Here is a 16,590-nt window from a genome sequence, read left to right as displayed (position 1 = left end):
GACGATCGGTTGACAGAGGCTTGATCGACATTGCTTTGTAAGTAGCCCAAAACTTTTTATACAAATAAACTTAAAAAAGCAAACATTTGGCAGTGTATTTGAATTGATAGACGAAATGGCTTTCATCAATCCTTTCACGAAACATTCATGACAATCTTAGAGGTGCGAACCACGTAGTAAATAGGCGTAAATTTTGACCCGCTCAAGGAAAATGAAAAAGATTTGCATAATTATGAACGTAGTTTCAAAGGAGATGACTACAAATACCTTAATTTCCACTAAGGAGTATACGTCGTTTCTCTTAAGTTTGTTTGCATCAAACTGTAATACGTCTTTCTTGACTAACTCGAACCCAGCCAGAACCACCAAACATTTGGCAGTGTATTTGAATTAATAGGCTTTCATCGATCCTTTCAATGGAAACTTCAATCAAATGAAGGCTTATTGAATAATTTTAGGAACATTTGTGCTTTAATAGCGATTCAGCTCAAGAGAAAAAATTCTTTTGACAGTGCATTATTCACGCAACATCCGATAGGAATTGTTAAAACGAAATTCATCCGAGAGAAATTGAAGACGGTAAGTATGATTGGATCATAGCTTTTGTCCACGTGTGTACGCTGCGTGACAAACGCGCGTAATTGGCTCCAGGAGTCCCATTCTATTTTCAGATAACAAGACCCCAAATCACACGTCTTCCTAAGGCTTTGCAGGCTCCGTTCTTAGTTTTAAAAAAAGTAAAGTGCAACTGGGAGAAGGACACCATTCATTTATTAATAGAAGTAGCACTGTTTGGAGACGTAATGGATACTTGATATATCTTCTAAATCAGTCCTAAGTCAATAAGGAAACGGAGAATCGTGGTCATTAGAACTTACGCTGCGGGGACGATTACGGTCCTGCTTCGTTAAGCTGTAAATAGATTATGAATCAGATGGTTTGGTTTGATTGAACAAAAAGATTATATCGTTGCCTAGCAAAGTTTTTTCACCTCTTTTCAACGTCCACCGAGGCGTAAAATAAAACTTTTATAAGCAAAGAAACAATTTTTTCTCAGGCTGAAGAGAATCGCATAATACTGGTAAAAATTGGACACCTATCGAAGTCAATTGCGAGATGGCTAATGAATGAATTAGTCAGCATCTCGTGAGCTGTAACAATCAAAATTCTCTAGCGAACAAAGCGCAGTCTGCACTGCCCGCACGGTCTGCGCGGTCTACACGGTCTGCAGTCTGCGTTTTAGCATGACCGCTTCAACAACCAACCCTTATTATCCCATCGCAAAGGAAAGTCATTAAAATATATCTTAATAAGAGCTTAACTTTGAGGGCAGAAGATGTCAAAGCGCTATCGACCGGTAGGGGTCGCACAGGCTTCTCAACACATTTTAAACGATTGACTGCCTTTTGCTATCCGGCCTACCCGGCGTGTGGCCGGATAGGCCTTATTTATTTGTCAAAGAACTCTTTTCACTACTCTAATTCAACTATTCTACATTCAATAATCAATACAGAAGATTTAACATACAATACTCGCGATAAGTTTACTTGTTTTTACCAAGGGAAAGTAGATTTACGACACTGTTGGGTATATGTAGAAAAAGTACTAACTATAGTAACGCTATGTAACGCAATAAACTCCACGCAACAATAGGCCTTTTGCGACCATAAAGTTCTCAAACACTAACACCTTAAATGCAAAGGGGCTTTCCAAATCTTTGAACGGCTTCAAACTACGACGTACATCTCAAAAACCGGTCTCAAATTACACACCAAAAAAACAGATTGCGTTTGACCTTGAGAACAATAGACAATTACGTACAAAAAAATACTTCTACACCTTCAAAATAAATCAAATTACCTTTATCTACAGTGAAAGGAAAAAGGAACGGCTTAACTTTTTAACGGAATGTTCAGTCAAAATCTTCCGCTCTCTGCCGCTTTCATCGCCGCATTGAAAATAACGCTATTACGATGCAAAGCAATCAAAGTGTTTCCCCCTACTAAAAGACAAAGTATACCACCACTTAATTTGCATTTCTCAGAATATTCAAATCATATCGACGTGCGTCATTGAGACATGGTTTTCTTTTTCGTATTTTGTTACATCAGATTTAGGACGACTGGTGTCCAGAACTCAACAAGTATTCAGCTTATGATATTTTAGTAACTGGTCTGATTTTCCCGTGAGTACTGTTGGGAAAAAACGAAAGGAAAACTCCCAGTTTCAATTCAAACAGTCGCGGATCTATACATGTAAATGTGCCAAAATAAATAAGCTGATGCCATGATGGTACTATGATGGTTGTTTATTTCCCAATAAACTTAGGTGGATCGGTTTTAATTTCTCTTACGCGGTTCATTACGGGAGCTCGAGTCGCAAATTACAAAACTCTGTAGCGGAAGTAGGGAAGACGAAGAGCGAAGGTCGTTTGGAAATGAAATGCTGTAGGTGAAGTTGGGGGAGGGGGAAGTGGGGAAAAAGGGATGTAATCAAGGGCTCGTCACTCGTTGGGTTTCTAGGGACCCTTTGTGTCCACCACGCACGTCTGCTACATGGCGTATACACGTGGACAAGAGCTATGGTCCAATCAAATACAGAATCAATCACGCCATACTAAGTCATATGAACTTTGCTTTCCTGTTGTCGTTAAAACAAAGTGAACTCCTTCTGTACATCTTTTTCGGAATCTTGCGGGAGCCATGATGCCTAGAGATATTATCTCATTCCAAACTGAATCATTTCAAGAGTTATTAAAGCATAAATGTCCACAAAAGTATATCATAAACCTGCAAATGAATGAGGGTTTTGTTGCTAATAAACCGTGCTGGTCGTTCGAGTCGATTCGAGGCCAAGTTGAGACAGATCAGAAAGACGCACTGCACTGTCGCTTGCTGCATTCGAACTGAAGTGAATCGACCTGTACTCCTAAGTGGAATTTAAGGTATTTGTAATCACATTGTTTTAAAATAACGTTCGTATTTACGCGAAGTCTTCGCGTTTTCCTTTGTCAGATTTAATGAAATCACGTAAATTTTGTCGCTCGCACTCGTTCAGCACTGTACTTTGCAAGATTGTTCTTGTGAAGATCGATGTAAGCGAATGGTTTTCAGTTTAAATTTGTGCTGAGATGTTTACGTTGTTTGAACCTTAAATATGCTACGACATAATTCCTTCTGTCTGTTTGCACGAGAGCGTTGTTCAAACTAAATAATAATTCGGTTTCCTCTGCAAGGGAGAGCTCGTGGTTGCATTTTACGGTGTACTGATCAGGAGAGGGCAAGCATCACAAATTTCGTCAATTTTTTTTCCTTCAGTGATTTCCCTATGTTCATCTTGTTGCGCTCTCTAAACCTTATCTGAAAATCACGATGATTCGCCCTGTTCATAACCAATTTTCTGTAGCATTATAGCGTAGAGTTCTGACGCCCCCACCCCCGGACGGGACCTAATTTCAATAAGAGACGTCCTAGATCACGCCACGAATGCATGAGTGACCTTTGGTCCGGAAACTAGATACCACTCGTTTGTTTACAATTAGGCATCGATTTTATTCCTCAGAACTCCTTTCGGAGCGAACACAAAGATTCGACTTATGCATCAAGATAGCCTTGTGCACTGATTTACAATTAAGGTCGCATGAATAGTGTCGATTTCAGCGCGAAAACAGCCATATCCTTGCGTGTCTTGCTGCTTGAATTTCTGTAACTGGAAACGCTTAAAGCCTTTGTCTGCTTAAAGAAAAATCATAATTATTTTGGCTCGATGAATATTCTTCTTAGCAACAATCAACAATTTTTGTATCGAATTCACATCGAAGTAAATCCTTCATAAAGGCAGGAAATCCAACTAAGTATCTCTACAAGATATTCCGAGACATAATTACATAACAAAACTTTGTGCTTCTTTTCACAGAATCGCGCTGTACATCCTTATCTGATGAATGCCGGAAAAGTCTTCGACTCTGCAGTTAGTTTGTAGAATGTAACAAATAAAATACTGATTTCTTTAGAGAGATTTATGTTTTCGCTCTAAATCCAGTTTCTTCTTAAATAATAGATGCCATAATTTGATCTTTCCTGTTTACGTAGCTCGAACTTATCAAATCATACAAAGTCACCGGTAAAACAATTCCGACTGCAAATTTGGTGATCACTGAATAAAGAGCCTCCTTGAACAATGTTACTTGTTCATAATCTTCGTAAAGCAGTGAGTCAGTATTGGGCACTCCGCTAAGGATCCAAACAAGACATGGTAGCAACAAAATTGTGAAGAATAAGGGCCTTATGTTTTCTTTACGAACCCACAACGGCGAAGCTGAAGTGCAGATGGCGGCCTGTGACTCCAGTGTGTTGTATTCATCGTTCGTGAAAAGAGCTGCCGCAAGAAGCAAGATCAAAAATGTCACAACCAAAACGAAGGCAGCTTTGAGGGCAAATAGAGAAGTCGGCGCTTGAGCAAAACAATTGTGCCATGCGATCATTGAAGACCCAACGCCTCCCATACTAAGCGCGGCGTACATTCGAACTTTCGAACTTGCGTCTTGGGTTCCGTGTTCATTGTAAACCGTCATCATTGCCGTCAAATTACAAGTCTGGTAGAACATCACGGAAAGTGACAGGACTCTGAAGAAGCTGCATGTTTCACTAGGGAGAATAGTGAAGCCGTTCCACCATTCTGCAGTATCCGCAACAAGAATTATGACATGGCAAGCGCCTTGACAGATGGCCAGTACCCTGCAACTTTCCAGAAACTTGTATTTCGTTTTGTCTTTGATACAGATTATCAGCATTCGTACATTGAAATAGACTGCGGCTATATCCATTACAGATAATACAAGGAGGAGTAACCAAGTCATTTTGAACAATTGCGTTTCTCGACGTTCCACGTTGTCGCGAGAGATGGTGAAGCCAGGACGAATGTCAACAGTAATGACGAGAGCGCCTAAGGACAAACGAGGCTTGTCACGCAAATATGCCATGTTCCGATGTTACGGGCTGTCACTTAGTCACCTGACATGATCGTACGACATTGATTACAATTAAGGACCATGTGATCACATCGTGGGCCAACGTAAGGTGATTTATAGTCTCTAAGATGCAAATCACACTGCCTTTTTCTAGTGCACAGATAGCATCGGATTTTACTAGCAAATTGGAAACCATAAACTGACATTTTTGGTTTCCGCAGAAGTTTTGGCTCCCTTTTTTTGTTTAACTCATTTTTTTTCGTGAAAAGATAGAGGGGCCGCAGCCAGGATAAAACATGTTATGAAATTAAAAAAACGATCTCTGGCTAAAACTTTTAAAAATACGAGCTTTCGGCTGTTTGCGCTACAGCCTTCAACGGGTAAAATGATAAAAAGGTAAAAAATACTAGGTGTGAAGTACAAAGTAAAAATTAAAAATGCTGATAACTAAGAATGTTTGTTAAAAAGAATGTTGTATTGTCCGGGCAAAGGACAGGAATTGTTGTCCGCATTGGGAGTTAACTTGGAATGCCATACTAGAAGCGTAAGGATGTAGACACATGATACGCTTCTTTGTAGTATTTCCGTTGCCGTGTTTAGTGTAAAGAACACAGGATGTCTGAAAAGCACCTTGTGTTTTCTATTAATTTGAAATGCCAGACCAGCACGGTACTACTGAAAAGAACCGCAGCGTTTGTTGGCGAAAAATACGATGTGGAAAATATGACACGTAACCTCGTTTCCTTTTCTCCAACAGAAGAGGAATCACGATAGATGGCTCAGTTTACAAGTTACTAACATTTCCATTTGATAGCTTGCCATTTGTCGTAAAAGAGCTCCTGAATTGCTGGGAAAGAGCAAATGAAGAATTTCGCTGACACGAATCGCTACGGGAAACTGAGAACAGGTTGAAGAATTGGAGACAGCAGCGGAAAGTTCAAGGCTCGCGCAGGTTCCATAGTACTATTTTGGTTTAGGAGATAAACTCGCATGTCTCTCACGCAAACGGTGTCACGTAATGTTTTCCGGCTGTGTCGAGTTGTTTGAAAATCCAAAATTTTTTTTCAGTAAAAAACTAAGAGAGGTGGATGATTTCATTGCCTTTGCTATTGCGTTAGGGTCTTTGTGTAGAGCTTAGAATCGGCAATTTACTTTTCTTTGGTACAGCACATTTACAATGAGGTTTTGGCAGGTTGAACGATTCCCGTACTGAGAATAGGGACCCCAAGAAAACCACGACGGTGAAGGCAACGAGGACACGGCTAACAGCCATCAGCGGAATTCTAACTTAAAATATAAATTCATTTTTTCAACGACGTCTTCCTTGGCGTCGCCATCCTGACTGCTTAAGGTTCTTCATAACCACTGAATTAGGCGGTAAAGAGTAAACTACAGGGGGGACAGGGGCGGGATATCAGCAAATGGAGGGGGGGGGGGTAAAGCAGGAGTTAAAGGACGGAATGGGAAAGGACAGGAAGCGGCTTTCCAGTGAGGTCAGGAAACAGAGGAGAAATGCGGCAGACTGATTTGTAACGTTTTGCAGAAAAGGGCGAGGAACGGGAATTAAAGGTGCGAGAGACAAGACCAGAGCATTCTGCGGGAAACGGGAGATACCCACACCCTCCCTCCTACCCTCCTTCTGTTGCCCTATCCAAAATTAAAGGAGACGGTAAAAAATCTGAGCTTCGAAGTGGGCACCTCTTAAGAAGGGACTATACAGGGACACCCGGATCCGCCCTAAACGGGCATAAATTTCGGGGTAAGGGTAAGTACAAAGTATGAGGATTTTACGAGTTAAAAGGGACTCAGAATTGGAAAGATAACTGTAGCTAACTCATTTAGATGGTTCAACGGAAGCAGAAATATTGATAGGGAACCTCAAAGAGATGCGTCATTTCTCGTCGCATTTCATTATACATTCCCTCTACTATAAATTACCATTACCATAACGAGATCACCCTTTCCCCTGCTGCTTTAAAACCTCATTTTATGTGAATACGAAATATTATTGTCGAACGTCTGCCCCACGTCTACCTACGGTGTACAGTGGTGCTTTGAGGCCGGAGATTAGTGGCACTCTCTCTCGCTTTCTTGGATGTTCTATCCTTCGTAGTTGTGGCTACTCCAATCCTGGTTCTTAGTTCTCACTCCGTTTAAGTTCTATTCCCACTGTCCTTTGCTACGTTTCGTGTGGTCATCCTGGCCTTCTTTTATTTGGTGGCACTCACGGGAGTACAATAGCGCGTTGGACTGTTGGTCTATTCTAGGAAAGCGGCCCAGTCATCCTCGTCTTCTATATAATATCTATACCATTAAGGTCTAGATGTTCCCTCTTCTCCTAAACTCTTCACTGCTCACAAGCCTTAAGCATTCAGCTTCTTCTCATCCAATTGAGTCATTCTCCAAGTTCTGCAACCGTGCAACACCACCTTTACGTGCGCTAACTGAACGTAAGAATAAGATCTCCTATTATTTCATAATTAGGCCATTTCATTATATTGGCCCCTCGTATTGGAGCAACGGATCGCGTGCGAACATGCGTCGGCATTTCACTGTAGAACAAGGCCAACTTTCGAACGCAAAGCGGAGCAACCAAATAAGCGCAACAAACGATCCAGACTTTCATTCCATCGGCTTTGTAGCCTTGATTCTTTAGGCAGCGAACTTTTGGGTGCATCCGATTTTCTTGTCACTTCAACGGTTTTGTTTATGTTGTTTTGGTCTGGCTCACTGCCCCTAGGGGAGCCCCCCACGGGGCTCGAAAACATAATTTAATGTATGCAACATTTTGTGTTATACGTTAAACCTTAGAATTACGATTTTAATTTTCTATTTTACTTCTTTAATTTTAATACTTCGAAGTATATTTATTGGACCGTAATACTTGGTTGTTCTAAAATTTGCATATGTATCAATTATATTTGTTCTGCGTAATATCAGTGCGTTGCTAATAAGAGAGCGATTTGTCTCGGCCAAGAGACTCGTCAGCAAACAGCTTTCAAATTGTACGAGTGTGATGCCTTGCGAAGTTGCTCAAAAATTCCTTAGTCCTGACTAAGACCAAATTCAGCGTCATTCTAGTCACCTAGAGAACATTATGGGACTAAGATACGTTATAGCTCGACTACCCCACGCGCGTGTGTTTACTTGTTAGACTTAGTATTGGCTTAAGAAATCAATGACGTTTACGGCATAGATAAAGCACAGGATAGTCATTTTTTTCGGACTACTCAAACATTACGAGTCCGTTTTTGCTTGTACAAAGCTTCATCATATAAAACCGTAGTAACACAACACCCCTATATGCTGCGAAGTGAGAGTCACGTTTTGCAAATCGGAAGTGAATTTAATGTATATTGTGTTATTGTCACGCATCCCGTATGGCCTTTCTCACAGAAATTAAACGATATCCGTCCTCTTTCAGCAAGTCTGGTCGCCTGTAAGTAAGATTGATTTATTAGTGAACAGCGATGAGATTCTTTGAATATCATACTGACTTTGGAAATAATGAAGAGACTACGTTTAGAAACCACAATGCTTTCCACCTCAGGCTAAAAATCACTTAATGAGATCGAAATATTTCGGTCAACGTCCTGAATTTCTTTCTTTGTCCCATCATTGTCTCTTCCAGCCACGAAATCTTCTGGCAAGTATTTGACATTCTTTTTCTTGTACAAATATATTCCGTGAACGCTGGGAATCCTCTTGTGATAGAAGGACAAAGTACTCGCATCTTAGACCTTGCAAATGGAACTTCATGCGTGGTGAGTTTCACGTAATCGGGATAAAACGCCATGTCCTAACAGACATAAGCAAAAAAACAATTACAGCTATTTCATGTTGGTCGATATCTATTACGAAATACATTGTTATTTTAGGGGCTAGTTAGCTTCTAAAAAAAACTGAGGGGGTATGACATGATAGTTTAGTTCTAACATAACTTGGCCAACGTAAGGTGTTTGTAATGCTGACTTTTCCAGCGTTAGCCCTTCGTTATCTTTTATTAAACTGGTATTATTTACACGTATGGGGTTCAATTACATCCATCCAGTAAACTGCTTCTCTTCTATTGCGAGTAGGTTTCAGTTACATCCAACTATTGAAACTTTTTTCTCCTGTTATCTCTGATATGGCTTAATGAATGATTTGCCAGCAATAGGATCCAGATTTCTGAGATCGCCGCGGGGCAAACATCAACTCACGAGAAGGAAATGTCTGGCGGAAGGCAGTTTTAACGTCCAAAAAAACGATTTTAGTGAGAGATTATTGCTTTTCCGTCGCTCTCAGAAACGTAGTAGAATCTTCCGATCAACTTGTCTACCTGCGCAAGGTTTATCGTGAATTTGACATTACGTAATACTCTCGAAATTTAGAAAAACTAACCATAAATCGCCAAGAAATAACTCAACAAAGCATTTTCAGTTTTTTGGACGTGTGTTAAGTCTACTTCTAGCTTTTTTCGTGGCTTGTAATACAAGAGAGCGCTACAAAAGCTACCTCGAGGCAGCAGGAGCTTAAGCACTGAATATTAAAGTGATAAAACACCAACACTGCTATTTTGTTGTGATCAACGAGAACGAATCAGCGTTGATAATTGGCTAAAAACTGAACCCTTTCGTATGTGTAACTGTAATATTTCGAGACTATTACGCGATGACGATTTCACAATAGACCTTACGCAAGGAGAGTAGTTTTCGGTATTTCTTTCTAACATATTTTGTGGTAATTCTAACAAAAAATTACACTTCCCTCGTATCAACATTATCTTACGATAAAGCTGCGGCGAAAAAGCGATTATCTCCCTCCAAAATCGTTTCTTTGGACGTCCGAACAACCCTTCGCCTAACATTCCCTAGCGAGTTGCAATGTTTGCCTTGTGGCGATCCCAAAAATCTGTACACAAACGTAAGGATCCGATTAGTGGCAACTCATTTATTGGAAATTGCTGTTATGGCGTCTAGAGGTGAAGTTACGCGTGTTCTCCACGTGATTGAAGGTGGCGTGAGGCTGAGTGCCGTCAAAATATCGCGTATCATAAAAAATTTTCCCAACTATCAGCGCCTTTTGTACTTGATTAGTTCCAATCCTACAGGTGGAGAGAAACGAGAAATGAGAAATCCAAATGACTTTCGTATAATAATTACATAAAAAAACCAAAACAAGAGTTCTGTTCAGTTTGTATGTACCGATACCAAAATATTGCTGAGCAATCTTATGTGCGTCATGTTACAGCAGAGTTAAGCGGAAATTATTCAAATGCAAATTTGTACCATGAAGACAGTGTCAGGCAAACAGCTTTGAGTACATAGCGAAAAGGGTACCAAGAATTTTTTCCATCTGGCTTTTTTTCGTGCATCATGGGTTTGATATTTATGATCTTCCTGTCACTTTTGGAACTAACTGCAGTCGTCTTCAACCTACGGATGCTGTTGAGTTGCTTCAAAGACAAGACAAAATACCCGTTTCTTCAAAGAGGTAGAATGTTCTTCATTTGTCAGTGGATTTGCCAAGTTACAATTCTCGTCGCTGATGCCGTAGAATCGTGGAAAGGATTTGGAAGTCAGCTCAAAGAAAGCTGTAATATCTTCAGAGTCCTCTCGCTTTCAATGATGTTCTTCCAAGCTTACAACTTGATGGCTATAGTGATGATCTTATCTGAGAGCCAGGTGAAGCGTAAAAACAGAGAGTTTTCAACCAAACTGAAAATATCTGCAGTCCTTGTTCTGGGACTCACTGGCTCAGCAACAATATCGTGGTACAACTGCTTTTCTCCACAGTACCTTTCTCGCATGTTCCTGAAAGCCATTTTTTTTGCTTCTGCTATTTTTGTCATTTTAATAGTTTCTGCGGCGGCAAGGAATATCAGCACTGAAGACACGCCAACTGACGAAACTCAACCAGAAGCATCAGTTTGGAAGATCTTTCCCAAAAAAAGATATCTGTTTTTGGTAACTTTGTTAATAATGTGCTTGATAATAATTTTAAGCTGGGAACCTCACTCCGAATCAAGTCGCAACAGTTATAAACCTGAAGATTTTGAGGAGGTTATTGTATTGAAGGAGGTTGCATATTCAGTTGTTGAAACGTTCTTTGTTGGAATCGTTTTACCAGTAATATTAACTAATCTCATCGATTCAAATTATGAAGAAAAAGATGAGATAAAAACTATTCTCATTTAGTACCGTGTGAGGTTACTGACTCTGTCATTGATAGATCTATAAGGTTTCCAACTTCGAACATTTTGGGAGAGTAACATCACCCGTTGTACAACAAGGATTGTTCAGAGGATAGTCTTATATGGGGTCGTGAAGTACTTATTTAATAATATGATGTACAAATTTGTTTGAATTTACCATCTACACAGAAGTTATGAGCAGAACTTTAAGTCCAATGGTTTGTTTTTGTTTTGGTCGGCCATAACGATGAGTTGTGCGATATTGACTGGTTTTTTTTTCTGTTTTTTCGTTCTTAGTTTGTCTCTTGTTTGACCGGAAGCGCGGTTAGGCACGTTATTGTTCATACGTGAAATCCTTGTGAAAGTGTTTGAGTTAAAGTTCTGCTACCAAATGTTTGATCTTCGTGAGTTGGCATGCCCCCTGATATTGGATCTTAAAGTAGGTACCTAAAAGAACCACAGTCCGAGTAAGGCAGACAGCATGATAAGAGAAAAGTGGTAAATTTGCTGTTGGTAGAATTGCAGTAGAGACCTAATTAAAGAAGAACTAAAAGGCCAAGTTTGTAGAGTCTATTGAGCCCTTTGCTAGGTGTGCTACATTTTGCGGCTATAGTTCTCCCCTTTCGGTAAAATGGTTTTAACTCAGAAGCACAATTTGATCGTGTTTTCTGATCATTTGGTTGAGAGTTTTCTTTAAAAGGACTGTTTTCAGTACAAGTGACTGAAGTTTCTTAAACCTTTGCGGAGGTCATCATCGGAGTTCACTCTAATGATGTTGTTGTGTACGAAGGTAGTCAAGCGAATTAAACATGTGTCTATTGACGCGGTGCGTAAGTCTGTTTAAAAAGGAAACCGTTCAGGCTTTCGATACTGAATATGCGAACTTCCTGTTTAATTTATGGATAAAAAGCAACGCTTTTATAGCAGACGTTTCAGCTGCATGCAGATTGGTAAGGCTTGACCAGATTTGGTAAGAAAAAATCACTGGGCGCGCTTGTCTCACTCAACTGATGACAAGTTTCTTCACAAAATGAACAAAAAGTTTGCCTAGTGCGACCTTAGGCCCAAAGTTTTGACAGCTTTTTCAACTTACACGCGAGGATTTGTATAAAAACGTGAATCCCGAAAATTTCATGAAAACCCAAAACAAAAATTTGTTCTGTTTATGTTTTTCCAATGCAAAAACACCGGTCGTTGAACAATCGTTCTTGCGTCACTAAACATCTAAAATAAAGTGGATAATTATGCAAAAGCAGATTTGTATCAGATAATTTAGTCAAACAGCTTTGAGTATATAGAGAGAACTCCCTGGCACGCATCATGGGTTGGATTTTTCTCATCTTTCATGCTCTTTTGGAACTAGCCGCAGTCGCCTTCAACCTACGGATGCTGTTGAGTTGCTTCAAAGACAAAACAAAATACCCGTTTCTTCAAAGAGGTAGAATGTTCTTCATTTGTCAGTGGATTTGCCAAGTTACAATTCTCGTCGCCGACGCCGTAGAATCGTGGAAAGGATTTACAAGTCAGCTCAAAAACAGCTGCAATATCTTCAGGATCCTATCGCTCTCAATGATGTTCTTCCAAGCTTTCAACTTGATGGCGTTAGTCATAATCTTAACTGAGAATCAGGTAAAGCGTGAAAACAGAGAGTTTTCAACCAAACTGAAAATATCTGTAGTCCTTGTTTTGGGACTCACTGATTCAGCAACAATATTGTGGAATAACTGCTTTTCTTCAAAGAACCTTTCTCGTATTGACCTAAAAGCCATTTTGTTTGCTTCTGTCATTTTTGCCATTCTAATAGTTTCTACGGCGGCACGGAATATCAGCATTGAATACACGCCAGCTGACGAAACTCAACCAGAAACTTCGGTTTGGAAGATCTTTCCAAAAAAAAGATATGTGTTCTTGGTAACTTTTTTAATAATGTGCTTGACAATAATTTTAAGCTGGGAACCTCACTCCGAGTCAAGTTCCAGTAATAATAAAGCTGAAGATTTTGTGGAAGTGAATGTATTTAAGGAGATTGAATATTCAGTTGTTGAAACATTCTTTGTTGGAATCGTTCTACCAGCAATGTTAACTGATCTCATTGATTCAAAGATGAGATGAAAACTACACTCATTTAGTGTCGAGTGAGGCGGTTGAGTTATGAATAGATCTGGAGCTTCCAACCTCGAACATTTTGGGAAAGTAACATCATACTGTGAAACAAGGATTGTCATTTTAAGAAGATAGTCAGATATGCGGTCGTGAAGTACATATTTAATAATATGATGTAGCAATTTGTTTGAATTTGCCATTTACACAGTAGTTAAGTATAGAAATTGAAGTCCAATGATTTGTTTTCGTTTCGGCCATAACCATGTTTCGCGATGTTCCAAAACTCTGCGCGTTTGCATTGCTAAGTTTGGGAGTCGTCGAATCTGCCATGATTTTGTGGCACAATTGTTTTTCTCATGCGTTGATTTATCCAATGGCTTCCTAAAAGCCAATTTTGTTATGCTCGCGTCTCCCGTCGTTGTACTGGTCGCTGTGGCAATGTCTACCAGTAGCGCTAAAAAATCCACACACTTGTCGAAAAGAGTAGGGGGCGTAGTTCCCGGTGTGGTGGTCTATCTGTTGTTTCATTGTACATTTCATGCATGGGCTGGGTGAGTGAGTGAGATCAAATATGGACTGATAGCGGCAGCTAGAGGCGCCTTTACAAGCTGACGTTCGATCTCACTCAATTAGAATTGTAAACCGCCTTGAGACAGTATGTGATATGTGCGGTATATAAATACACATTCATTCATTCATTCATTCATTTTAGGTTAATCGATATCTTATAAAAACTATATTGTTGTGTTGGGGGTTAGTTAGCTTCTAAAGAAATAGTGGTGCTGCGTCGGTGGGGGTAGGACAAAATAGTTTGGTTTAACATGGTTCACTGAGTTGACAATATAATTTGGCTTGAATTTTTGAGCATTAGTCCTTCGTTAGCTCTATAAAACTGGTATCGTTTACACGTATGGGGTTCAATTATATCCAACTAATAAACTGTTTTTCTTCTGTTGTCTCTAGGAGGGCTTCTTTGGAAATAACTGTTATAACGTCAGGGGGTGACGTTACACTGTTTTCCACGTGTTTTCCGCGTGATTGAAGGTGGCGTGAGGCTTTGCGCTATTGTGTAATGTATCGGGTCATTCAGTACATTTGTTTTTGCATTTCGGTTTAATAACAAAATATCACGTGCCATTAAAATTTCCCAAGTATCAGCGCCTTTTTTTCTTCCACAGGTGGTGAGGAATGAGAAGTGAGAAATTCAAATGACATTTGTCTAAAAATTACCTAAAGAAACTAAAACAAATTCTTGCTCAGTTTGTATATACCTGTACTATAATACGGCTGAGTAATCCCTTACGCGTTATCAAACAGCAAGTTTACGCGGAAAATTATTCAAATGTAGATTTGTACCATGCTGACAAATTTCAGTCAAATAGCTGTAAATGCCAAGCGAAAACTCTGTGGCACTCAATGAGTTAGGCTGGGTACCGATAATTTTTTCCATATGGCTTTTTTTCGTGCATCATGGGTTGGATATTTATGATCTTCCTTGCACTTTTGCAACTAGCCGCAGTCGCCTTCAACCTACGGATGCTGTTGAGTTGCTTCAAAGATAGAACAAAATACCCGTTTCTTCAAAGAGGAAGAATGTTCTTCATTTGTCAATGGATTTGCCAAGTTACAATTCTCGTCGCTGATGCCGTAGAATCGTGGAAAGGATTTGCGAGTCATCTCAAAGAAAGCTGTAATATCTTCAGGATCCTCTCGCTTTCCTTAATGTTCTTCCAAGCTTACAACTTGATGGCGATAGTCATAATCTTAACTGAGAGCCAGGTGAAGCGTGAAAACAGAGAGTTCTCAACCAAACTGAAAATATCTGCCGTCCTAGTTCTGGGACTCACTGGCTCAGCAACAATATTGTGGTACAACTGCTTTTCTTCACAGAACCTTTCTCGTATGGCTCCGAAAGCCATTTTTTTTGCTTCTGTCGTTTTTGTTATTTTAATAGTTTCTGTGGCGGCACGGAATATCGGCATTGAAGACACGCCAACTAACGAAACTCAACCAGAAGCTTCGGTTTGGAAGATCTTTCCCAAAAAAAGATATGTGTTCTCAGTAACTTTTTTAATAATGTGCTTGACAATGATTTTAAGCTGGGAAACTCACTCCGAGTCAAGTCCTAATAATTATAAAGCTGAAGATTTTGTGGAAGTGAATGTATTTAAGGAGATTGAATATTCAGTTGTTGAAACCTTCCTTAGTGGAATCTTTCTACCCGTAATATTAACTGATCTCATTGGAAGGAAAAGATGAGATAAAAAAACCACTATCACTTAATGCCGAGTGAGGCGGTCAAGCTAAATGGATAGATCTGAGGTTTCCAACCTCGCATATTTTGGGAAAGTAACATCGGTCATTGTAAAACAAATTTGCGACGAAGGTAGTTTTTATGGCGTCGTGAAGCACATTTTTAATGATCTGATGTAGACATTTGTTTGAATTTACCATCTACACAGTAGTTAAGAGTAGAAATTGAAGTCCAATAGTTTGTTTTTGTTTTGGTCGGCCATAACGATGAGTTTCACGATATTGATTGTTTTTCGTTTTTTCGTGCTTAGTTTGTCTACTGACTTTGCCTTGTGCATACACTTAAGCTCTTTTAATGGCTTTCGCGGTCAAATTTCTCTTGTTTGATCGGAAGTGCGGTTAGGTACGTTGCAGTTCATACGTGAAATCCACATGAAAGTGTTTAAAGTTCTGCTACCAAATGTTTGATCTTCGTGAGTTGGCATGCCCCCTGATAATAGATCTTAAAGTAGGTACCTAAAAGAACCACAGTCCGAGTAAGGCAGACAGCATGATAAGAGAAAAGTGGTAAATTTGCTGTTGGTAGAATTGCAGTAGAGACCTGATTTAAGAAGAACTAAAAGGCCAAGTCTGTAGAGTCCATTGAGCCCATTGCTAAGTGTGCTACATTTTGCGGCTATAGTTCTCCCCTTTCAGTAAAATGGTTTTAACTCGGAAGCAAAATTTGATCGTGTTTTCTGATCGTTTGGTTGAGGGTTTTCTTTAGAAGGACTGTTTTCAGTACAAGTGACCGAAGTTTCTTAAACCTTAGCGGAGGTCATCATCGGAGTTCACTCTGATGATGTTGTTGTGTATGAAGGTAGCCAAGCGAATTAAACATGTGTCTATTGACGCGGTGCTTAAGTTCTGTTCAAAAAGAAAATCGTTCAGGCTTTCGATACTGAATATGCGAACTTTCTTTTATATTTATGGATAAAAAGCAACGCTGTTATAACAGACGTTTTGGCTGCGTAAAGATTGGTAAGGCTTGAAAAGAATTGGCAAGAAAAAAACGCCGGGCGCTCTTGTCTAACGCAACTAATAGAGTCAA

At 39.7% G+C, this 16,590-nt stretch overlaps 2 long non-coding RNA genes across 2 annotated transcripts in view; both read left to right on the top strand.

The window, feature by feature from the left end:
• Positions 1-8,280: 8,280 nt before the first annotated feature.
• The window catches only part of LOC149042012 (uncharacterized), a 14,666-nt gene continuing 6,356 nt past the window's right edge, over positions 8,281-16,590 (top strand). Inside the window, exons 1-2 of the long non-coding RNA XR_016188726.1 lie at positions 8,281-8,408; positions 14,211-14,316. This is a non-coding gene — a long non-coding RNA (uncharacterized LOC149042012). The remainder of the gene's footprint in view (positions 8,409-14,210; positions 14,317-16,590) is intronic.
• On the top strand, positions 9,961-14,198 carry LOC149042014 (uncharacterized). The gene is made up of 2 exons (XR_016188728.1): positions 9,961-12,773; positions 12,949-14,198. It is a non-coding gene; the product is annotated as an uncharacterized LOC149042014 (long non-coding RNA).

The sequence above is a fragment of the Pocillopora damicornis genome, chromosome 7 (genome assembly GCF_964200805.1).
Source record: "Pocillopora damicornis chromosome 7, jaPocDami1.2, whole genome shotgun sequence".
NCBI classification, from domain to species: Eukaryota; Metazoa; Cnidaria; class Anthozoa; order Scleractinia; family Pocilloporidae; genus Pocillopora; species Pocillopora damicornis.
Note: the sequence above shows the minus strand (reverse complement) of the source record. Positions and strands in the feature narration are given on the sequence as shown.